At 46.3% G+C, this 25334-nt stretch overlaps 1 protein-coding gene across 1 annotated transcript in view; it reads left to right on the top strand.

The window, feature by feature from the left end:
* Nucleotides 1-25334, top strand: part of PTPRD (protein tyrosine phosphatase receptor type D) — a 2576377-nt gene that overhangs the window by 1318339 nt on the left and 1232704 nt on the right. The window lies entirely within an intron of this gene.

Here is a 25334-nt window from a genome sequence, read left to right as displayed (position 1 = left end):
ACAAGAACTGTAAAGGTCAATATAAAATTCGGTGAACGTTTGTAGGATTCCAAGAGTTTCAAGTTTTCAAGTTTCTTTATTTCCTGCATAGTTACTTAAAACCATTGCAATATTACTGCGTAAAATACAAAAAATATTTAAAATATCAACAATGTGTGTGCGATTTCCTCCATTGTTTTAGCTTGTAAAAAGAAATCTTCAGATTAAATCCTAATTAAAACCCAATGTTGGATAAAACTTTACAAATATAAAATCAGAGTTAACTATAGACATACTATGTGCCCTTATATGACTGGATGCTATAACGTGCAGACTTGTGTTCCTTTAGATTAGCCATGAATATCTTTTGCAGGTCATCATGTTTGTGTTGGTCAGGTCTTCTCCATTTATTATGAGGAATATTCCCTTGCTGCTGGCAGTATGTTCTAAATTAGGATCTGGTTAGGGACATGTTCCTGTTAATGGTGTGCAGCCCAGGCCTAGTTCGGTTTTTGGTGTCATGGGCATTTTTTGTTCAGACAGCATAAGGAATTTTACAAATCTGCAGTTTAGTTGTATGTTTTCTGGGTTTAAGCATGCTAGCAATGCTTGCCTCCTGGTGCGGATGCCTTTATATTTGACGGGCATTTCAGGAGTGTCTCGGTGACGCACACCAGTTTCATCTACAATTTCTGTTACATAATTAGAGAACCGGGGAAGGCAAATATCGGTCGCCAGCGCCCTACCGGGTCTGGATCCCTCTCCATATCATCGGGCTACAAAGTATTTGCTCCTAAACTTGGCTTCACAGTCTGCCGTGGTGGTGTAATCCGTTTTCTCTCTGAGTAATGCTCCTTGAGCACCTTATGCCCGATTCCAAAAGCCGTCCTCACGATGTTTTATTTCAGTCTCAATGTGCGCAAATTTCGACTGATATCGCGAAGGACTCCGAAACTCTTGGACATACAGGTGCCACGCATCATTACTTTGAAGGCCTCCTAAACCGTGCTCTTATTACACTGAAATCAATCCGAAATTTCCTCGCCAAGCTCCGTCCGAAACACCGTATCTAATAGTGCCTCGGGAATTAGCCGCCAGCAGCGCGGAGACGCAAGCAGATCCGGAGATGCAATAGTGACACAAACCGGAGCGTGGTCGGAAAAGGTAGGGCCAAATGCGTGGCTGATAGAATCCAAAGGCCCACCCCGGTGTATACAACCAGTAATCGAGGCATGACCATGACGAGTGTGCAATGGTGTATTAGGTACCTTCTCTCCCATTTAGGTGGACATGATGCCATACATTAATAAGGCCATGATCCGCAGCCAACAAGGATAAAGTGTTCAGGGCCTTAGTATAATGATGTGGGTGGCAATTAGACTTGTCACCTGAGGGACATAGGGTAGTGTTAAAGTCACGCCCCCATAAAATGTGTGTTGATCCCACCTTGAGGATTTGCCCCCATAGTGTAGTAAAGAAATCGGGATCTTCCGTGTTGGGATCGTAACAATAGACCAATGTGACGAATTGCGTGTCTAGTGTGCCCCAGAGTAAGCAGCTTCTTCCCGAAGGATCGCTGTACATACCCCCAAGATTGAAAGGGGTATTTTTCTTAATTAAACTCATTGTACCTCTGGAGTATGTGGAATATGAGGAAAACACCCAAACAGAAGCCCACCTGCTTCTGAAGCACTTAGGCCGTCGGGGGTCCGTGTGTGTTTCTTGAAGTAATGTAACTTGTGTATGGTGTCTATCAAGGTAGGCGCGAATTCGCCTACGTTTATGTGGATCCCCGAGACCCCTGACTTTCCATGTAAGCAAGGTCAAGCGTAATTGATCAGGTGGTGTAGCCATTTTAAAACTTGCCGTAGCATCGAAGTGATGTCATGTTGTGTAGTAGCCGTATTGGTTATGTCTTGAGTGCACATATGTCTACCTACTGACGCGACAAATAAACAGCAAAAAATATTCAACAATCCCAGGTAGAGCTCCACTGGATATGAGGCATTGTCCGTGTCTACAACACAGTGGGACGACAAAGACAAAACCCACCACCATCCCACAGCAGCACCCCAATCGTGCTGTTGCATGAGTACCCACCCCTACCCTAATGACCTGTGGAGCCATCAGTTTCAAAACAAAAAACCAGTACAAAAAACAATATAGTAAGAAATGCGGGGGATCACCCATTTGGGGGGGGGGGGCTGTGGAACATGATACCCTCCCGTCTCCCTACCAAAGACCACAGACAATGTCCTAGATCTGCAGGGGTAAAGAAACAAAGAACACCAGAGGGAGGGTGCTTGGCAAGGACCAAAAAAAACCCGCCAGTATGGTACCATGACATCTACCCATAGGTACCACAATAGGTGACATGGACACCCTCAAAAACTACCCCAAGAGAGCGAAGCAAAGAAATAACAAATAGCTGATCACAATCAGTGTGTCCATATCAGGTGCAGGGATTGAATGCAGCAGTTGAGGTTGCAGCCAGATGTACTGGAGAATAGAAATGGCCGGAGGGGCTGTTGGCTATTCACGTCATGTGTGTAGCAAGTTTTGCAGCTCAGTTTCCCTGTGGGAAATGATGATCTGGGATGTCAGTCGGCTAAATCTTGGCGCGGCGATCGATGCTTAATGGATTTGAGAAAATCCTCAGCTTGCTGTGGATTAGTACAGATGATGGTTTTCCCCTGATGAGTGATCCACAGCTGTGCCGGGTACATGAGGGCATAGTCGATCTGAGCCTTGCACAATTTTTGCTTAACTTGCAGAAATTTCCAGCCCACCTCTTGAACCGCGATGGTGAAATTCGGGTATATGGTGAATTCATTAACCTCGAAGTGCAGTGATTCCTTTTCACGAGGCATTTTCAAAGCGGTATCCCTATCACGGTAATTGAGGAGTCTTGCCACGATGGGACGTGGAGGGCTACCAGGAGGAGGTCGGGCCCCAGAGAGCTATGTGCACGTTCCACAGTTAGTTGTGATGAGAAGTATTCAGATCCGAAGGTTTCCCGCAGGAGGCGCTCAATGAGGTCCTCCATTCGGCCCGTGTTCGTACTAACAGGGATGCCCACAACTCTGATATTATTGCGGCGGCTGCAAGTCTCGAGATCCTCATTTTTTGCCGCGATAATCTTCAGGAGCTTGTCCATCTGCGTCACTTGGGGCTGCATCTGGGAGCTTGCATCCTCTGTGTCGGAAATTCGCTGTTCTACCATTTTTAGCAGCTCATAATGCTTGTCCACCTTCTGTACTAAAAAGTCAAGGCAGCTATTCATGATGTCCTTTTTGCCGGATTGTCAGTGAGGCTATGCTGCATAGCCAATAATAGCGTTTTTACCTCGTCCGTTGGGGTCGTCGCCGATGTCTTCAGCGTTTGGTCGGAGCCTGGTTGACTATTGCCGTCCGCAATAGACCGTGTAGTCACTTTCTTTTGGGAGTCAAAGACCAGTTTTGGCTGGGGGCCATCAGGTTTCCCCATTGTTTGGGCCAAAGAGTTGGCTGGAGGAGTTTGACAGTGGTATGGGAGGACAGCACGATGTTAGGTACACCCAACAATCCACAGTAAGGGACCCCTGTGTACAAGGCGGGCTATAGCGGCGCAGTAGGTGCAGTCACAGTGAGGGTTTAAAATGGGCTCTAACAAAAGCCTACTATATGAACGACTGAGGGTCCCACCGGGGGACCGCAAAGAGGTGGCAGGGTGTGGGTGCGGTGTAGGATGTGGCGACTCACATAAACAACCCCCGGTATGTGGATCTCACCAGTGAGCAGCCAGCAGGTAGTCGCGTAGGCCACCAGAGCAATATCACCACAAGCAGAGTAAGTGCCCAGTGTTGTTAGGCTTAGGCGCAGCAACTAAAGGATCAGGCGTCTAACTACAGTTTGTGGGCAAAGCAAGGGACTCCATGGTGATGCGAAATCTCCTGCAGCCAGCCAAGAGCCAGGAGCTGTTTTCCGCTGGATGTGTAGGCTAGCGATATCGTCCAGAGTAGTGTCTGTGAATATGACCAACAACAGCACACCAGACACCTCAAACAATCCCGTGTGGGAGCAGCAATCAAGGTAGTGCAGCGGAGGCCAAGGACAATCACAGCGGCACTGCATAACAGCAGGGATCCCTTTGAAGCACCGCAGGAGGCCCGCACTGGAAGATACAGTAATGGCGGCAGCCGTGTGGCAGAGAAAGTCTTCAGCGCATTTGGGGGAGATGAACCACCACCGATAGCAGCAGCCCGCTGTGAGTGATTAGCAAGTGAGGCGCCAGTAATTATATGCGCGATGTCTGAGGGCGATGTTGACGGGTGCACTAACGAGGCTCCTGGGGAGTGCTGGAGCAGAGTCAGCGGGAAGCCCAAGCGCGGCCCGCAATCTGGAGTGTGGGGATTATTGCAGGGCAGCAGGCGCCTCACCGTAGGTCTCCAGTAGCTCAGCTGTGTCTCCAAACAGCATTCCCCTCTCAGCAGTGGCAGCAGGGCATTCGGGTGAGCAGGTTATCAGTGGGTGTCTGGAACCAGTAAACACAGCCGGCAGAGGAGGGCTGCCACCACGTGGTATCACCGGACCTCTCGTAGCCGTGGCTGCCAAGCACGCTACCGGAATGTGTAGTGCGCTCGCCCCTCAAGACCCAGACGTCCAGCCGGCATCCCCCAGCAGCGTCAGGGAGCAAGGGGACTCGCCACACCATTGAAGGATATATTCAGCAACAGACAGGTATCATTTTAGGCTGGATTCATGCAGCAGTGGGAGGATTCTTATCAGATAGTTCTTGCGAAGCTGCCAGAGCCTCATAGGCGTGCGGCCACCTTGGTCGTGCACCACCTAGCGCCCACCCAAACAGAGCAGAGTTGTGCTCATAATAAAAGTGGCGCTTTTCAACATTTAATGAGATGTACGTACAATTCCTTCTACATATTATTACTGTACTATTAGCGCCAATGTCAATACACTGTAAACGCCCAGTCCATCTAAATACACAGAGGTAAGCCAAGGTCACACAGCGTTGTTGCTGTGTCACAAGGTGCAGGCCTGGTATTACAAAGCACAGCCACGTTATGAAACTACACTTATTCAATATACATCAATGTCCCAAACTTCACAAACCATCTCACCAACGCCCAGTATTCCAAGTCCTGGGGTCACACATGCTGGCCTACAACATTGTGCAGGCCCAACATCAACCACAGTGATTTGTGCACAGTTCTTAATCTATTAAACTGATTCTGAGGATCCTTTGGCATGGTGTGCTGTGATGTGTCCCCTTACACGCCGCAAACAGCATGAATTTGCCCAGTGTGTATAAGAGCTAATGAGGATGGAGCCCTTCAAATGAGGACCACTGTAAAACTGTGGTGCAGGTGGATGTGGTGCCCAGAACTGTACAGATATGACCTAGTGTACAGGTATAACCATATGAAAATTACTAATTTGACAAAGCAGTGATGTCAATGTGTGTGTTTTAAGTGTTCTGTAGCAACTGCCCCTGCAATCCCCTTCCATGGTAGTAACGATAGGTGGCAAACCTTGACACTTCACAATACAGAGGTCAATGTTTGCATGGCAATATATTGGGAATAGTTTTAAAGATGACCTACATTTCAATAAGATGTTATTTTCCACTTAGCTTTTATCAGAATGAAAGGGAAATTATGAAAACGTTAAAACATTTTTAAGCTAAAAATATCTCACCTACATCATTAGTTTTGCCATTTGGAACCTGGTACTGCTCTGTCTTGTCTTTTCATCGGCTGTGCCTCAATGGGTAACAAAGCCCTTGGAAAAATCTGAAATAACTGAACCAAGATCAAGCAGGACTGAGCCAACACCCCACAGGAGTGGAACAAGATATCATCCAGCATTGGCCAATATCACAGCAATGGCTCAAGATCAAGCCTGGATGGATTAGGATCACACAGTGCTGAACCAGGAACACACTGGCCAAAGATCATGCACCATGAGTCAAGGTCACACAGTACTGAACCAATATCAGACACTGCTTGGCCAAAATCAACTAGTTGATGGCCCAAGAACAGGCAATGTTGGATCAACATCACACACAGCTTAGGCAAGATCACATACTGGGTGATAAAAAGAGCGATCAAAATCATGCATGAGTGAGTTGAGGTCTCAAAGCACAGAGTCAATCCAACATAGTGCTGGCTCAGTCTTTCCTATTGCTGACCCAATCTTACTCAACACAAGTGCAAGAGCATACATCTCTGGCTTAACAACACACAATGCTGGCACAGAATCAAACACTGCTGGTCCATGATCAAACAGCTAGGCTCAAAATCAAACAGTACTTGGCCATGGTCACAGCACTACCAATATCACACTGAGCAGATACATGCATATTTTTAAAGCTCTTAAATTTGTACTGGAAATCCTGTGGCATAGAAAGCATAGTCCAAACATAACATGTCCCTTTAAACGCAATGGGCAGCTTACACAGTTGAAAGGGGCATAGTAGGAGACAGGTTATTAATTGTCTACATATGCACATGTGCAGAGGGAATTTGCACATGCAGGAAACTTGAGACTATTTATAAGTGTAATTCAAGGGCAAAATGATTACTTGGCAGATGGCAGTAGTGTCTTTATATAATAATGTCCCGCCTTCAGCTCTGCCCCTTGCCCCAACCCCTAGCTCAATGTGATGAGTACCAGCACTTATTTTTTTCCCATTTAAAGCACTGGCCGCCACTACACCATGGCGCAGACCAATGCTCAAGGTGGAGCACTCTAGATTTTAATCCTGTCAAGTGGGACCCAAATTAAAGGTCAGGGGTACCCACTTAGACAGTTTTAACCACAAACTTTTTGTTGAAATAGGGATCCAGTTAGAAAATCTTTTTTGTTTTTTGAAAAAACAGCGCGCCACCATGAGCATTGGTCTGCGCCATAATCTGTGGAATTAATCCCCTTCTAGGGCTTGTGCTTGTAAATGAGTGCCAGAAGTTATAAATTCAGCAGGCATATGTGCAATTCCCCCGCTGAGATATTCCTTGCTAAGATTTCCAACTGCCTTAGGAATCGGGCAGTTATTGTTGTTGTGTATAGTCACTCGAGTGGTCGAGCTACCACTTATTGCTTGAAGTAATTTAGGGCCATATGTATGAAGCTCAAATGGGTTTGCAAACGCCGAAATTCACAGAATTTTCCGCGTTTGCGAACTCATTTTCTCTAAATGGTATGTATGTAGCAAATTTGAGTGCAAAATAAGGAATCGCAAATTTGAGATTCCTTATTTTGGGATTGCATTTAAGGAATCGCAAATTTTGCGATTCCTTAAATGAAATATATGAAGCAACCAAGTTGTGTGATTTCTCATTAAGAAATCGCAAATTACCACCAACTTGAAATTTGTGGTAATTTGCGATTTCTTGCACAAAAGCACTTTTTTGCATTTGTGAAGGTGCCATGTGGCTCACATACATGCCCTTAGGGCATGTATGTGCGCCATATGCGCACACATGTCATTTTCAGGGGTGCATCAGGGTGTCCTTATGACACCCTTGCACCCTTGAAATTATTCTCAATTTGCGATTCTCAAATTGCGAATCGCAAATTGAGAATAGCTTCACATTTATTCCTATGGGCCTCCTGGCCCATAGAAATGAATGGGAAATTATTCCTTAATTGTGATTCGCAATTTGCTCATCGCAATTAAGGAATTTTAAGAAATCGCCAAAAAAATTGATTTTCTACATACATACCAATTTGCAAATCTCAAATAGCGATTTCTAAAAATGTTGATACATCTGCCCCTTATTATTTAAATGTGCCTTCTTTTGTACACCGAGTAAGATGAGCGTGGTTCGTTGCTCTCTTCCCACCGCCAGCCAACTATAATGAAAACCTGGATACAATTTACATTCAGGCCGAACACGTTTAGTTTCATTAATGTAACCGAGTTAGTTTATCTGATGCAAAGCTAATCAAACATAACTCGTCGCCAGCAGCTCTCTCCTGGCACAGCTGTCAAGTAACTGTAACAAGGTCCGTTTGTGCGCCTAGCGATTCATTTCCATTCCGAGGCACTGCTCCGTGAATTCATGCACCTCGGATAGCTGGGCTAAATGTCAAGCAGAGCACCGCGGGGGCCCACAGACCTGCTCCAGCCCTGGGCATGTGTAATGCTTTGACATTGGTTCCAAGGTGCGTCCTGGTTTCAAAATGTTGTTCGTCAGACACTATATAAACGCACGTGAGAGGGTTTGTTTGCATTCTTGTCTGTGCTCGTGAACTGCAATAGGGCTTTAGGGCCGTGTTTTGTGTGTTTGGCAATTTGAAACATTTAAGCGCCATGTTCGTTATGTATGCATTTATTTGTTACTGTTTGCATGGTGTTTTATTCATGTGTGAATTTCAGGTTTGTTTGAGGCCTGGGGGGGGGGGGGGGGGGGTAAGGATGTGTGCGCGCCGCTTATGTAAATAAACAGAATCCCATCCCTGACTTCCTGAATTTTCTATGAAAGTACACACACGTGCACTCATACCGCGTCATCTTGGTTGTTGTAAGCTTTCAGTGAAAGGCTCGTTTAGACCTAACAGTGCACTAAATGTACATTGGTGTTTGTTTCAAGGCGACGAATCCAACTTAAAAAAATAAATGACAACGTAGAACGGCCAACTTGATCCGGGCAAAAAAACACACCTTTACACGAATCTTTCGTTTGTCGCTGTTGCTACCTCATTAATCCTACAGGGTGTCAGGCAGTGATTCTAATAGCCGTGAGTGTTAGTACCGTGGTCAGTTCCAAATTATAGTATTGATTAATTGATCGCCTTCCTCCAGTTGTGAATTATATTAGTGCTGGCTTAGAGTGGCTGGCCAGAAGCCAGGCCCCAATCTTTTCTGGAAGACAACAAACAGCTCGGCCGTTGCATTTTTGTGGTTAAGTGAACTCCTCGAAAACAAAAAACCTTTAATAACAAAAGCCCCATCGGATGGGAAGAAGTATGCGCGAGGCTCTGACATATTTTCAGCGACCCGTGCAGAGGGGCAGCCCATCGATATGTAACGAGAAGCGGACCTCAGCCCTCCCCCGCCCGGCCTCAGACTTCCAGCCGCTCTTAAGGAATCGATCTGGAAGTGCGTGTGTCTGGTGAGCTGAGGAGAGGTGGCAGCGCAGATTAATGGACTCCCCTCAGGATCTATTTTTACTTAATCTGAAATCGCATATAATGAGTTTGGCTAGAACTAGGGCTATTGGGTGGATCAACATTGGGCCAGCTGTTAAAAAGGAGTTTGGTAGCGTGTATCTGTCTGGCACCCGTACACCATTTTAGGGATCGAATGGACCAGCCTGCACAATGGAATGGTGAAAAGCAGGGTCTGAAATGACGTATACTCGGAGCTTCCCGTCCCAAATTTGGGGTGAGGGGTTAAAATAGGCACAGGCCCTGGTGCCACCCTCATTGCGCTGTTTTACAGTTTTCACCTCTTTGAGTTTCCTCAGCCATTCATGTGTCACACCTGAGGTAAAATCATAGCACCAAGCAGGTTTAGAGCAAAACTTAAATTGACTGCGAAAGGTAAAGTCTGCTGAACTCGGATTTTTTAAAGTTTTTACTGTTAGTGGGGTTAAAACTATTTGACCTTTAAAGAATTTTTTTTAAATTGTGTAGATTTTGATACGCAAAAGTGCAATTTTTCAAATATTTTGACTAAAAACATAGAAGTTATAAGCAGTTCTGAAGTTGAATTGTCAAAATGCTCTGGTGTGTCACGTCAGTCTTTGCCACAGTACACTAGAGCTGTGGTTCTTAATCATTTGACTCCTGTGGACCGCCACTTAATCATTCCGGTAACCCGGGGTCCCCTACCGAATGATTATTGGAATCCAGGGACCCCCACTGAGTCATTTCTGGAAGCCGGGGACCCCAGCCTAGTCATTTTTGATGATTTGAACTGCAAAACAATCCAAAAAAATATAGAAACAAGGATTCATCAAATACACAAATGCTAAAATGTTTTATTTAATTCCCAAACAAATATAAAAAAAATCAAAATAATAATTTTAATGGGAAGGTTGAGCTTTTCTAACATCATTTCATACTATATTCTGTTTGATGCACTTACACTGCTCCCATGATTTGATTTGATTTGATTTGATTTGATTTTATGTTTTCTTAAGCGCGCAGCTACCCTGGGGCATCCCGGCGCTGAAAAAGACTACGGAACTGAGAAAAGGAAGGGTCAGGAGGTGAACTCAGGGGAACAGTAGAGTTTTTAGGCGTTTCCTAAACCTGAGGTAGTTGTGTTCTTGCCTCAGGGAAAGGGGGAGGGCGTTCCACAATCTAGGAGCATTATAGGAGAACAGGCGACCGCCTGATCTGGCCTTCCTGATTCTGGGGACATTGGCGAGGGAAAGAGAGTTAGACCTCAGATGGCGACTCAACTGTTGTTGAGTCACCAGTGTCCTGAGTATGGGTGGGCCCTCATTGTGCAGAATTCTGTGGGTGATGCACAGGGTCTTAAAATTGACCCTCTCCTTCACTGGCAGCCAGTGCAGACTTCTGAGAGCTGGTTTAGCTGAGTTCCTCGTTGAAGTTCCTGTGAGGATTCTCGCCGCTGCGTTCTGAGCGCATTGAAGTCTATGGGTCACCGATGCTGGGGCTCCCAGATACAGGACGTTTCCGTAGTCCAGTCTGGAGTTCACGAGCCCTTGCAGCAAGAGTTTCCTGGACTGGAGTGGCAGTAAATGTAAGATATTCCGAGCCATCTTTATCAGGCCGAAGCAAGTTCCCGCCGTTTTTCTCGCCTGAGTTTTGAAGCTTAGATCCTGATCAAGCCAAATCCCTAAGCTCTTGACTTCGGACTTGGGGATGGGTGGTGTTCCCATGCACGGAGGCCAAGGAAGGGAAGTGGGAATTTTGTTGGAGGTCCCTAAAAGGAGAATTTCCGATTTTTCCCCGTTTAATTTTAGCCTTGATTCGCACATCCATTGATGCACCCCCTCTAGACAGCTGCTCAGGTTGGACAAGGCATTGTCCGCCTGGTTAAGGGAGACGATCAGCTGGGTGTCATCAGCATACATTATTGATTTAATGCCATACGGTTTTACAACATCCTCGAGGGGAGCCATGTAAGCGTTAAAGAGTGTGGGGCTCAGGGAAGATCCCTGAGGCACACCACACCCGAGAGGCTGAGCAGAGGAGACGGAGTACCCGTCCGCTACTTGGAAGGACCTGTTTTTGAGAAAGGATGATATCCAGGCCAGGGCGGAGTCGGCCACTCCCATTAGGCCAAGGTGCTGGACAAGGGTTGCATGGTCCACCGTGTCGAAGGCGGCACTCAGGTCGAGGAGGATCACTGCCACTGATCCTCCTGCGTCCAGTATGCCTCTGGCTTCCTCGACAACGGCTAACAAAGCGGTGTCAGTCCCTTGTCCTGGTCTAAAGCCTGTCTGGGACATGCGAAGAAGATGGTTGGTCTCTAAAAAATCCGAAAGTTGCCGATTTACTACTCGTTCGGCTATTTTACTCATAGCTGGAAGTAACGAGATTGGTCTGAAATTGGAGGGGTCTGAGGGATCCAAGTGTGGTTTCTTTATGAGGGCCTAGACCGTGGCTTTTTTCCAGTTCTCCGGGACTATACCGTTTTCAAAGGAAGCATTGATCAGTTTAGTAAATAGGGGAGCAATAGTGGAAGCAACTAGCTTCAATTTACTAATTGCGGCTGGGTCTGATGGGGAGCCACTTTTGACTTTCTGTAAAACGTTGAGGAACGTTTCGATGGAGATTTGGGAGAAAGAGGTTAGTCTCGGGGTGTCTTGGAGAGGGGAGGGGCCTGGTAGTGCTTGGATTGTCAATGGGGTTGGAAGGGAGGTTAGGATTTTGGTAATTTTTGCCGAGAAGAACTCTGCCATTTTATTGCAATTTGCACCGTCCGCGGGGGATGGAGGGTCTTGTATTTTGGTGAGGAGTTTCACAATTCTATAAGTCTCTCTCGCGGAGTTAGCGGCTGAGGCTATTTTCTCCTCAAAGAAGTTGGCCTGTGCAGTTTTTAATGCGTTTTTGTACAGTCTAATATGGGTTCTATAGTCGCTTTTATCGTTTGTATTCCAGTTTTTTCTCCAACGGCGTTCGAGCTTTTTTCCCTTTCTTCTTAATTCGCGAAGTTCCTCTGTGAACCATGGCAGTTTGGACGATTTCCTACTGGATGGGAGAGTTTTAAGAGGTAAGACTGAGTCGAGGGAGTCTTTTATCCAGTTATGAAGTTGGATTTCAGCTGACGAGGGGTTAGGGTCTACTAAGGGGGTCGTAGCCGTCAGTGCTTGATCCCACAAGGTTGTGTCCAGTTTTTTCCAGGGCCGAGTAGGGGCTCGGGGGAGGGGAGTGTCAGGCAATTTGCCTGGGAGTTGCAGTTTAAAAGGAACCAGGAAGTGGTCTGACCAGGGGAGGGGAAGAGGAGTTTGTACAGTAAGGGTGGAGTGGTTGGAAAAGATTGGGTCAAGTAGTCGACCTTTCGTATGGGTGGGTTCTTTGTTAAGGAGGTGAAGATTGAGGGAAGCCAGATCGGCTTTTAGGTCAGTTGCAAGTTTGTTGCTTTGATCGTTGAAGTGGAGATTTAAGTCTCCAAGGATTGTAAAATTAGGGGTCACACAAGCCCGAGAGGAGATGGCGTCTGTGAGTGAGTCTATGAAACCCCCTACCTGTCCCGGAGGGCGGTAGATTAGGGCACCAGAGAGTGTCGTAGATGGTGGCAGGTGAAGGGAAAACAGAACGTTTTCACTATCCAGAATGGGGCTATCTTTAAGTTGGCATGAAAGATTATCCCGGTAGATGATCGCAATCCCTCCACCAATACCCTTCGGTCTATTTAGAGATTTGATAAGGTATCCGGGGGGGAGTGCTTGAATGATGTCTGGATCTGTGCTAGGGGAAAGCCACGTTTCTGTTAAGAACAGAGCGTCTAAGCCAAGCTCTGCTAGTAGTAAGTGGATTTCTGTCTGGTGCTTTGGGAGTGACCTACAATTCAGCAGGGCCATTTCGAGATGTGCCGGTTCGGGTTGGGGGGATGAGGATAACCTGTATTCGCAGTTTGGGCAGCCCAAGGGGTCGGTTTCTGGCATGATAGTTTCCTTACATCTAGTGGTCACTGATTCCCTGAGCTGGTACAGGGTGTCGAGTGAATATTTTAATCTAGGGCAGTTGTGACTAGCCTGGGGTCTAGGCTCTGGGCTCGGTCTGGCGCGGACGGGCGCAGACGGGCTTACCTTGGGCGCGCCTTCGGCGCGCAATCGTCGCGCCCGCTGCGCTCGTCCGCTGCGCTTCCTGGCGAGGCACATGGTTTATAGTCAGGGGAGGAGTGGTCAAGGGGGCGTGGCCGCCTGAGGTGGGCGTGTCTCTAGTCGCGCCTCGCCCTCGAGAATGGCGGTGGGAGTGACAAGCGTTGCAGCGAGGAGCTCGCTGTTCGTGAAATTGCAAAGTGCAAATAAAGGTGATCGTTTTAAAAATACAGAGTATCACACACAAGCGTTTTAAAAAATAAGATTTTGTCTCAATCTCTCCCGGCTTCCGCCTCAGGAGTCTCGTAGGTCTTAGTGTCGCGCTTTCCAGCTGCGCGCACTATTTATAGTGTGGTCAAGGGGGCGTGGCCGCCTGAGGTGGGCGTGTCTCTAGTCGCGCCTCGCCCTCGAGAATGGCGGTGGGAGTGACAAGCGTTGCAGCGAGGTGCTCGCTGTTCGTGAAATTGCTAAGTGCAAATAAAGGTGATCGTTTTAAAAATACAGAGTATCACACACAAGCGTTTTAAAAAATAAGATTTTGTCTCAATCTCTCCCGGCTTCCGCCTCAGGAGTCTCGTAGGTCTTAGTGTCGCGCTTTCCAGCTGCGCGCACTATTTATAGTGTGGTCAAGGGGGCGTGGCCACCTGAGGTGCGCGTGTCTCTAGTCGCGCCTCGCCCTCGAGAATGGCGGTGGGAGTGACAAGCGTTGCAGCGAGGAGCTCGCTGTTCGTGAAATTGCTAAGTGCAAATAAAGGTGATCGTTTTAAAAATACAGAGTATCACACACAAGCGTTTTAAAAAATAAGATTTTGTCTCAATCTCTCCCGGCTTCCGCCTCAGGAGTCTCGTAGGTCTTAGTGTCGCGCTTTCCAGCTGCGCGCACTATTTATAGTGTGGTCAAGGGGGCTTGGCCGCCTGAGGTGGGCGTGTCTCTAGTCGCGCCTCGCCCTCGAGAATGGCGGTGGGAGTGACAAGCGTTGCAGCGAGGAGCTCGCTGTTCGTGAAATTGCTAAGTGCAAATAAAGGTGATCGTTTTAAAAATACAGAGTATCACACACAAGCGTTTTAAAAAATAAGATTTTGTCTCAATCTCTCCTGGCTTCCGCCTCAGGAGTCTCGTAGGTCTTAGTTTCGCGCTTTCCAGCTGCGCGCACTATTTATAGTGTGGTCAAGGGGGCGTGGCCGCCTGAGGTGGGCGTGTCTCTAGTCGCGCCTCGCCCTCGAGAATGGCGGTGGGAGTGACAAGCGTTGCAGCGAGGAGCTCGCTGTTCGTGAAATTGCTAAGTGCAAATAAAGGTGATCGTTTTAAAAATACAGAGTATCACACACAAGCGTTTTAAAAAATAAGATTTTGTCTCAATCTCTCCCGGCTTCCGCCTCAGGAGTCTCGTAGGTCTTAGTGTCGCGCTTTCCAGCTGCGCGCACTATTTATAGTGTGGTCAAGGGGGCGTGGCCGCCTGAGGTGGGCGTGTCTCTAGTCGCGCCTCGCCCTCGAGAATGGCGGTGGGAGTGACAAGCGTTGCAGCGAGGAGCTCGCTGTTTGTGAAATTGCTAAGTGCAAATAAAGGTGATCGTTTTAAAAATACAGAGTATCACACACAAGCGTTTTAAAAAATAAGATTTTGTCTCAATCTCTCCCGGCTTCCGCCTCAGGAGTCTCGTAGGTCTTAGTGTCGCGCTTTCCAGCTGCGCGCACTATTTATAGTGTGGTCAAGGGGGCGTGGCCGCCTGAGGTGGGCGTGTCTCTAGTCACGCCTCGCCCTCGAGAATGGCGGTGGGAGTGACAAGCGTTGCAGCGAGGAGCTCGCTGTTCGTGAAATTGCTAAGTGCAAATAAAGGTGATCGTTTTAAAAATACAGAGTATCACACACAAGCGTTTTAAAAAATAAGATTTTGTCTCAATCTCTCCCGGCTTCCGCCTCAGGAGTCTAGTAGGTCTTAGTGTCGCGCTTTCCAGCTGCGCGCACTATTTATAGTGTGGTCAAGGGGGCGTGGCCGCCTGAGGTGGGCGTGTCTCTAGTCGCGCCTCGCCCTCGAGAATGGCGGTGGGAGTGACAAGCGTTGCAGCGAGGAGCTCGCTGTTCGTGAAATTGCTAAGTGCAAATAAAGGTGATCATTTTAAAAATACAGAGTATCACACACAAGCGTTTTAAAAAATAAGATTTTGTCTCAATCTCTCCCGGCTTCCGCCTCAGGAGTCTCGTAGGTCTTAGTGTCGCGCTTTCCAGCTGCGCGCACTATTTATAGTGTGGTCAAGGGGGCGTGGCCGCCTGAGGTGGGCGTGTCTCTAGTCGCGCCTCGCCCTCGAGAATGGCGGTGGGAATGACAAGCGTTGCAGCGAGGAGCTCGCTGTTCGTGAAATTGCTAAGTGCAAATAAAGGTGATCGTTTTAAAAATACAGAGTATCACACACAAGCGTTTTAAAAAATAAGATTTTGTCTCAATCTCTCCCGGCTTCCGCCTCAGGAGTCTCGTAGGTCTTAGTGTCGCGCTTTCCAGCTGCGCGCACTATTTATAGTGTGGTCAAGGGGGCGTGGCCGCCTGAGGTGGGCGTGTCTCTAGTCGCGCCTCGCCCTCGAGAATGGCGGTGGGAGTGACAAGCGTTGCAGCGAGGAGCTCGCTGTTCGTGAAATTGCTAAGTGCAAATAAAGGTGATCGTTTTAAAAATACAGAGTATCACACACAAGCGTTTTAAAAAATAAGATTTTGTCTCAATCTCTCCCGGCTTCCGCCTCAGGAGTCTCGTAGGTCTTAGTGTCGCGCTTTCCAGCTGCGCGCACTATTTATAGTGTGGTCAAGGGGGCGTGGCCGCCTGAGGTGGGCGTGTCTCTAGTCGCGCCTCGCCCTCGAGAATGGCGGTGGGAGTGACAAGCGTTGCAGCGAGGAGCTCGCTGTTCGTGAAATTGCTAAGTGCAAATAAAGGTGATCGTTTTAAAAATACAGAGTATCACACACAAGCGTTTAAAAAAATAAGATTTTGTCTCAATCTCTCCCGGCTTCCGCCTCAGGAGTCTCGTAGGTCTTAGTGAATGAATCAATATGAGGACACTAACTTAATTTTTAGCCTTCAATTTCAAATTCCTTCACATTTACAGAAGGTTTATACATTTTAAATTGTACATTTTGCTTCTTTTTTATATATACTTTATTAATCTGTTAATATTATCTAACTTTCTAAGCAGTTGTGGACCCCTTGAATAGGCTTCGCATCTCCCCAGGATCCCAGGACCACAGATTAAGAGCCACTACTTCAGAGTAATATTTCTAGAAGCATCAAATCTGGCATGTGTATATAAGACAACTATAGGTTTAAATATTTGACAATTTTGTGTGGGCACAATTTAAAAATGTTCAAGGTCATAAAAAATGCTGATACTATTACAGTCAATTACAATCAATCAATGCAACCCAACTACAACACAGAAACTCCCTACTCAAATCAACATACAGTTAAACCATTACATGATATATCCCAGTAAACCATACCCACTTATTTAGTGCAGTACTAAATGGGCCTAAAAGGGTCTTTTATACGTAGTAACATTTGTAAGAGTGAAACAACAATGAAACAGTTTTAAAATCCCTTTAGCTTCACAACATTGTAATTCAATAAGCATTGGCAAAGTCAGTGTCTTTTAGTCATGTTGCAGAGCAGCACGGGTGCTATGCAGCATGGCTAAAAGTTGAAAAAAATTCAGATGACACTGCCAAGGCTGAGTGCATCATATTATTTGCTTATGTTTTTGCAGGTGTTGCTTCTTCCCCTCATGCCCCCGCCCTCTCGTTGTCCTTGATCTTTACTCTCTCCCGCTCCTGCCCTGCCTTATCTGTGTTGCCCCCACCCACCATAATAAAAGTAAGAGTTATGACACGGCCAGTGATAGCCACGTCATAGCACTTTTTTTTATTTTAACCATGTGGCCCAGCAGCTGCTCTTCTCTACAACATGGCTAAAAGACACTGGTAAAGCCAGTAACTCTTGCACACTCAAGACCTATTGGCTTTGACAATGCTTGTTCTACATGTAATTTCTCACCTGGATAGAAACTGTTAGTGAGATTTTGGGCAGGTTATTATGCAGAAAGCATGCGGGTGTGGGAACAAGTGTGCTATTGCTCTATGTTTATCGAGGGTAGAATTTGGAGGGATATAGAAGTTTAGAACTAGGGCTTATGCTCCTATGCCATCATGCAGGAGAAATATCGGGCCCTCTATCACATGCACGTCTTCAACTCCCTCTTCTACATTGCTGTAACAGAGACTCTTTCAGTATGCATAAGTAACATAAACAGTGAGGGAAATAACTGCAATCGAATCAGTGCATGACTGGTACCATTATTCTAGGATATTCCTAGCAAATATGAGAGTCTATTTTCGAAAGCTGTTAGCAGAGATGTTTTAAGAAATGGGCAAAGTGGGCAACTACCCAGGAAACCCACTTTCCAAGGGTCCCTTTGGAAAGTGAACTTTATCTCTATTTGCTCTTTATCTTTTCTATTTCTTTATCTAGGCCACTCTCCCTCCCTGCTTACAGCTACCAGTGACTGTATCTTTCTACCATGTACTAACTCAAACATATGCTGTCTTAATGATTTTTGGGATCCTGTGTAAGATATATTTCAACAGTTTTTGTGTGACCTTCTTAAAATTTACCGTATAAATAAATATTGTTTGGCATCATGTAGCCTTAAATTTGCATGGGATGGGTAATGAACTGCAAATTTGTTCTGTACAGAAGCCCCAACAACTATGTACGGGGACCTCAAAATCTTTAAGATGACACTGGATAATAGACTATGTATTGCAGTCTCTGAACCCAGTGCAATTCAAGAATTGCCAAGGGTTGTTTTAACGTTTTATTTTTCATTTCCACATTCCGTTTGCTATAGCAATCTCGGTCTAAGAAAATATTAATTACAGTTCATCTTCCAATATTAGTTACTTTCCTAAAACTACAGTTCTGTTTTAGGGCTGCCAATGATGTTTCCCAATCTACAAATCTAACTCAATTGAAATTTTCTCTACTGTATAGGATCCCTCACTATGAGATATGTAATCACGGTGATAACACGGCATGCTGTGTGACATGTATTTATCTATCATGATTCATAAGTGAGTCTGTAAGAAAAGTATAGTTCCCAAAGCTCCTACTGACTACTGGCATTTGTGGGTTGCTTTGTTCTTTTCATGTTTGTAAAAATCAATATTTGTAAACATGTACAACCAGTCCTAGAAAACACTGTGCAAGCAGTTTAGAAAGTGGCACATTTGATCCCCTGTCCCTTGGTTTGTCTGACAATGTGTCAGCAGAAGAACAGAGGTCAATTGATGATGAATTAGCTTCTTCTTTCTCTAGTGAATTGTCACTTAGTTTGAGGATCGCGGGCATGAAGACCTGAAAAAACAATAACTCTCTAAGAATTCCTTGAACTGTATCCGGGACCCGATATTATTTGTGGACAAGGTAAATACATTTGAAGGTCAATTTATTGAAAATCTATGTCATTGATCACAAACCTTCTACACACGATTCAACACCCATCCAACATTTTTGTTTAGTAACACCATTGCATAAGTATGATGAAACTTGGTTGTGGGAATGGATAATAGGTTGGCCAAAGATAATGTTCAGAATGCAAACACAACCATTCTTCTAAACTTTCTATGATCTCTAGCAAAATATACCTACCATGCATGTATTAATTTTAAACCTCAGAGATGCAGTTAAGACATAACTTTAAAAAAAAACACTCTATTCACGAAGTCATGTAGACTTTCAAAAGTACATACTGTAGGAATGAGTAAACACGCAGGAAATGTGCATTTGCACAATTTTTATGTTATTTCTTTTTTTTCACCATAAATTTGCCTCTGGGGAAAAGTATCCCCCAGTACCTACTAAAGCATAGGGGTGTTTAGGAGACTATTCCGCCCTACTTTATTTATTTATTCACCAAACAATTTTCTCAATGTTATTTAGGTGTTAAAAAAGGATGAGAAAATGTCATTGGAATGGATATGAATAACTGGAAAGGCCCTATTTTTTGGATTTTGCCACCATTTCCAAAGGCACCTGTTTACTCTCCCACTTACTAGTCACAACGTTGCAGAATATTCCATGAACTCGGCACATTTTTTGCAATTGTAGGTGAATATTGAAAAAAATCAGATGTGGTATAACAGGATTTTGCATATATAACAGCAAATCCCACTTCCTTTAATCATGACTAAAAACTTTAAGACGTCATGTGAATTGGACCAACCATTCTCAGAATAAAAAACATAATAGGGACAGCTTATATAAAAGTTCCCCAAATATGAAGGCAGCTAAAGTTACATGGGTTCAAACAGTTATATATCTGCATCGTGTACTTTTTCGGATATAAACATACACAGGTGTTAGTACAACCCCACAGAACCATTTTACCATAGTCTGAGCAGCATTGCTGTCTGTGATCATTTTACGCCAGACTATACAGTGCAAATGATAAGAAATGCAGGTCAATATTGTTTTTTAAGATTACTACACCAGCTATATTGATATGATTGATAAAGTGCAGTAGTGTGGCTCACTGGTTAGAGGCGGCAGACCCGAGAGCAGAGGACGGCCCGGGACCAGGGTTCGATTCCCGACGTGGCAGGTTTCTGGACCAGGGTCAGCGGACTCGATAATTCTCTCGCCTCGGTGCCCACTCTGATCAGCGATCACACTCGGCAACTCTGGGCATAAGCTTGCCTCATCTGCACTAACGGTCCCACCAGACCGCCGGGGATGCCTGGTCTCACCCTGGAGATACCCATTAAGGGACCATCTCCCAGGGAAGCCAGGAAGGGTTTCGCAGCGGTCGAAGCGCGGAGATAGTCCTCCGGGAGTCTATCCTAGCGCTATATAAACCCACAATTAATTAATTAATTAATAAAGGCGATCCTCATCAGCCTGCCATTATCCATTGTTTATAACATTTAATTGCGAACTTTGCTTGTAATGCAGAATTCCTGGTCCTACATTGTGGCCAGTAATATTTTTTTCATTCTTCCTTTTGTTTGTTTAGACACACTAAGAACACCATCTGGTTATAAGATGTGTGAGAATAATCCCTTTTTTGTATGATTACCTGCATTTCCTGCTGACTGTTAATGCTGATTTTTGTACTCTGCACACTGGGACACTGTGTATATGCTCTGAGCTCTAAAACAATCTAAAATTGCCTGATCACCAAATGGTGTATTTATCTTTCTAGTAAAGCCATAAAATATGGTGCAGGATGAAGCACCAGTCATGAAAGTTAAATGCCATATGTGGACTGCAGCACATGTTCTGCCAGCCACTAGGTGGAGACAGAAAACATGGTTCCAGGCCTTCTTGTGTAGCCTGATTACTGCAGCTGTCAAACTTGCAGACAAACCTGTCAAAATATCCCTTTCTGACAGAAAAGAACCCTACTTAAAAAAAAATGTGTTACCACTAAGTAGACCTTGTAGCCCACAAGATTGGGAGCCTTGTATTTACCAATGTTACATGGCTTCATTTAGTGTTGGTATGTACCTTCGGTGACTATCCACCAAAAGGAACTTTCACAGTACAGGGCTGTAAGGACTCCTATGATGAAAATTAACGTTAACATAAAATAATAATTCAGATTTTTTGGGAAGGATAACCTATGAGATGATTCCACTACTATTTGCAATGTTTATTAAAAATCCAATTCACTGATAAAGTCAGATTTTTAAATAAAAGTTTAGGAAAAGTAACTTTAAAAAAGTTTTACTTTGTCTGACCGTACATCCAGCATTAGATTGCTAGCAGCTGGCCCGTGTCAGTGCTTCCTCTTAATGTGGCATGAACGTTGCTCCGAGTGAAGGAACAATGGACGAGGTCTTTTAGCAGGTACCCTATGTCTCAGTTATGTGACTCGCCTCAGCTAGGGAAGGACCATTGGAAGTGTTCAGAAATATCATTACCTTGAAAGGAGCCAGGGTGAGGAGGCAGCGCTTCCCCTAAACACACCCCTGGCTGGCACACCATAAAACTCCAAGGGTAGCAGGATCATGCCATGCTGGATTGTCCTCAGAACAGTGCACTGTGGGATAGTTTGCAATAAGCAATGAGGATGGTACTCACATGTACTATGTGAGTACCATCCGCCCCATACCTTGCTCTGTTACTCTGCCGATTTTTAACTTACTCGCTTCCGTTTTTTTAACTTACTCGCTTTTAAAAATAAATTGTTTATTGACTTGTTTTAACTTGCCTACCTCTCTGCCTTGGTCCACTGCACGTTGCACTTTTGATTCGCGTTCTTTGCACATTCTGTCCAGCGCCGCCCTCAGCGCTCGGCCCCAGCGGTTCCCGGAAGTGAGGCGGGACCGCATTGCACCGGGGTTGGCGCTCTAGCCTCATGCCTCGCCTGCCCCTACTTAACGCAGCAATGCGCCGAGCGCGCAGCGGTCGTGCGCTGCGGGCGCACCGTCTGCGCGCCGAAGGAGCGCCAAAGGAGGGCCCGTCTGTGCCCGTCCGTGTCCCGGACGGGCCCAGGGCCGGGGCACCCTCTTACCTCCCTCGCTGCACTCAGGCTGGCTCTCTGAGGTATTCTTCTGAGGAGCTGTGTGCCCTCAATACCTACAGCTGCGATGCCGCCAAATCTTGGGAGGTGCTAGAGACTATGCATCGCCGATGCCCGGCATGTGGGTTCTACTTTGCTAGCCGTCATTCTCCGGCCGTTGCGTCCCGGACCAATCTAGATACTATTAAAGCCGGCCTGATCAATGCTAGATCAATGGTCAGATACGCGGCTGATATCTTTGAGCTGCTTGATGAGAAGGAGCTTGATCTCCTTTTCGTCACCGAAACTTGGCTTTCTGAGTCCTGTATGCCGGTGGTTGAATTTGCTATACCACGCGGCTTCAGGATCACCAGGATGGATCGACCGACGGGTAGGGGTGGCGGTTTGGCAGTAATTTACCTAGACCACTGGACAGTGGTGAGCGAACCGCCCGAACTACTTGGCGAGACTGAATTGCTACACTTCGCTGTGGTCCTCTCCCCTCATTTCACCCTGGAGGGTACTCTGCTTTACCGCCTCCCTAGCTATGCGGGTTGTTTTGCTGGTAATATTGAGGAGGTTATTGTTCCCCGCGCCCTTAAATTCTCTCGATATCTTCTTCTGGGGGATTTTAATATTCATATGGACGCGGTGGATTTACCGGAAACGATTGGCTTGGCAGAAGTCCTTTCGTTGGCGCATCTTACACAATGGGTGAACTTCCCCACCCATGCGGCTGGCCATTGGTTAGACCTGGGCTGTTCTAACTTTGAGATTACTATGTTACCCCCTAGGCGGGTCATCTAGTCGGACCATGCCTTAATTCTGTTCACCTGGCCCATAAATTCAAAAGGGCCAAAGGAATTTTCTGCCTCTCAAGTTCATGCCCAGCGAATAAATTTGTCTACCTTTTCGGACTCTCTTATGTCTAACTGGCCGACCCTGCCATTAAATCTTGATTCTGCGGTGGAATCATTCAACGCCTGGGTTGAACAAAGTGCCGTTCTACACACTAATAAGAGTGGTAGCAGGCGGACGAGGTCGTCTCCCTCCAAACCCTGGTTCACCCATGCTCTTAGAGAACTCAAATTAGGGTGCAAAAAGCTAGAGCGAGCCTGGCGCCTTGAGTTCTGCCCTGAACTTAAGAGCAAGCTGCGGAGGGCGCAGAAGGTATATTATGCTGAAATCAAGGCTGCTAAAAGTAGCTACTTTTCTGGAAGGAATTGAGAAGGCAGATAACAATGGCAGAGAAGTCTTTGCCATTGTTCAGAGCTTCCTCTCTCCATGTGCTGCCTCCCCTGCTCTCCCGGCTTCTGATCTGTGGTGTGAGGAACTGTCATGTTTCTTTGATAATAAGATCAAAAAAATTCAAGAGGAGCTCTTAAACTCCGGTGGTCCCCTTCTGCTTTCACCACCTATCATTGATATGGATGCGAAGCAACATGTTAGCCAATTTTCCACCTTTGAGCCAGCTCAGCAAGCTGATGTGCTGGCCATTTTGGAGTCGCTAAAGTCCGGTTCACCCTCTGACCCGTGCCCTGCTAGGGTTTTGGGGGGAGTGGCTAGCCTGGTGTATCAGGAGGTTACCCAGGTTGTTAATATGTCTCTGGCTTCTGCCTCCGTTCCTCTCTGTTGGAAACAGGCGAAGCTTCTTCCGTTATTGAAGAAGCCCAGCCTGGACCCCCTGGCTACCTCCAGCTATTGTCCGATATCATTGCTCCCGGCACTAGCGAAAGTGGCTGAAAAAGTCGTTTTTAGGCAACTGAATAGTTTCATTGAGTCTTCTCAGGCCCTGCACCCGGCTCAATCGGGGTTCAGGGCTGCTTTTAGCACTGAAACGGTTCTGGTGGAAGTTTCAGAGGCCATTAGGGAGTGTCTCGACGGAGGCGGCAGAGCGGTCCTGGTTTTGCTGGACTTATCTGCCGCCTTCGACACGGTACCCCATGCCCAGCTGTTGTCTAGGCTGGCAGAGGTGGGGTTGTCGGGTGCGGTTCTGGCCTGGTTGTCTTCGTTTCTGTCTGAGCGGACGCAGCAAGTTTGGCTGCCCCCATTTGCCTCATCACCTAAGAAGCTCACCACCGGGGTACCACAGGGCTCGACGCTAAGCCCACTGCTGTTCAACGTTTATATGACCCCGTTGATCTATCTGGCTGAGCAGTGGGGAGCCAAAATAATGTCATACGCTGATGACACGCAGCTGTTGTTCACCTGGCCTAAGGACTGCTTAGACGCTCAGGCTGTCTGTTCTTCTTTGACCCATGTTTTCCGATGGCTTGTCTCAGCCCAGCTCAAATGCAACGAGGACAAGTCAGAGCTACTATTTTATGGCAATTTTCCGGCCAATTTTAGGGAGCTTATTTGGCCGACTGATTCTGCATGTCCTAGCTATCAGGGAGGCCCGGCCAAAAATCTGGGGGTCTGGTTTGGACAGGATCTTAAGTTTGAAGCTCATCTAAAAAAACTTACTGTGACCTGTTTCGCGACCCTCAAGTCACTCAAGAGATTCCTTCCCCTTCTCCACAGGGAGGCGAAGGAGACTGTTCTGCGTGCTTTGATCCTGTCAAGGCTCGATTATGCCAATGCTCTCTACAGTGGTCTCCCTAAATACATTATAAAGCGGCTGCAGATCATTCAGAACGCGGCCGTGCGACTTCTGTTCCATCTTCCACGAAGAACTAGTGCACGTGCCCATCTTCAAGAGCTCTACTGGCTCCCAGTGGCACATCGCATTATGTTCAAATCATTAGTTCTGGCCTTTCGGGCCGTGCATCAGCAAGGCCCACAATACTTGCACAAATGTTTACCTTGTACACTCCTCATCGTGCTCTTCGATCGGCCAATCTCCGTCTGATATCTATGCCTAAAGTCAGATATGTGAGACTGGGTGGTCAGTCAATTTCTGTCCAAACAGCACGGGCCTGGAATGCCTTGCCGTTTTTTCTGAGATCTTCAACTACATTAGCAGGATTTAAGAAAGGTCTAAAAACCCATCTTTTTAATCTCAGTATTTAGTTCCCTGTTTCTTTCTTTTCTTGGATTGGGTCAGCTTAGTGCTCACATATCGCGCCTGGATACTTTGTAGTAGCAGAGCGCGTAATAAAATGTTTTATAACATAACATAACAAAAAAGTGGAAAGTGTCGTTTTTGGGAATTTTATTCCTCATTGAGTAGGGAGTGTCGGAGAGTCACCCACTGGTTATTGAATTCTTCAAATGTGGTACCTCACCTAAGCTCATCAGAACACATCTGGAACTGAGGAGGAACAGAAAGGGATTGGACATGATGTCTGAAGGGTTGGACGTAGTGCCACTTGTACCCTGGACTCAGAAATGGACTCAAAGGGTCAGTTGACTGACTTCATGTGTGGCTACAGGGACACAATAAGGTGAGAGAGGTATTTTTCCTGAAGTGCCCAGCTGACCAGGGGCAATTGGGGCTGGATTGGACCATACTGATTCTCTCTGCAGGATTGAATCCTGGTGCATAAGAGTTGTCTCTGAGGTCCTGGAACTTAGAAGAGACCAGGAAGAACCGCTCTAAATATCCTGAAAAGATGGACTTCCAAGTCCTT

The sequence above is a fragment of the Lissotriton vulgaris genome, chromosome 3_1 (genome assembly GCF_964263255.1).
Source record: "Lissotriton vulgaris chromosome 3_1, aLisVul1.2, whole genome shotgun sequence".
Taxonomy (NCBI): Eukaryota; Metazoa; Chordata; class Amphibia; order Caudata; family Salamandridae; genus Lissotriton; species Lissotriton vulgaris.
Note: the sequence above shows the minus strand (reverse complement) of the source record. Positions and strands in the feature narration are given on the sequence as shown.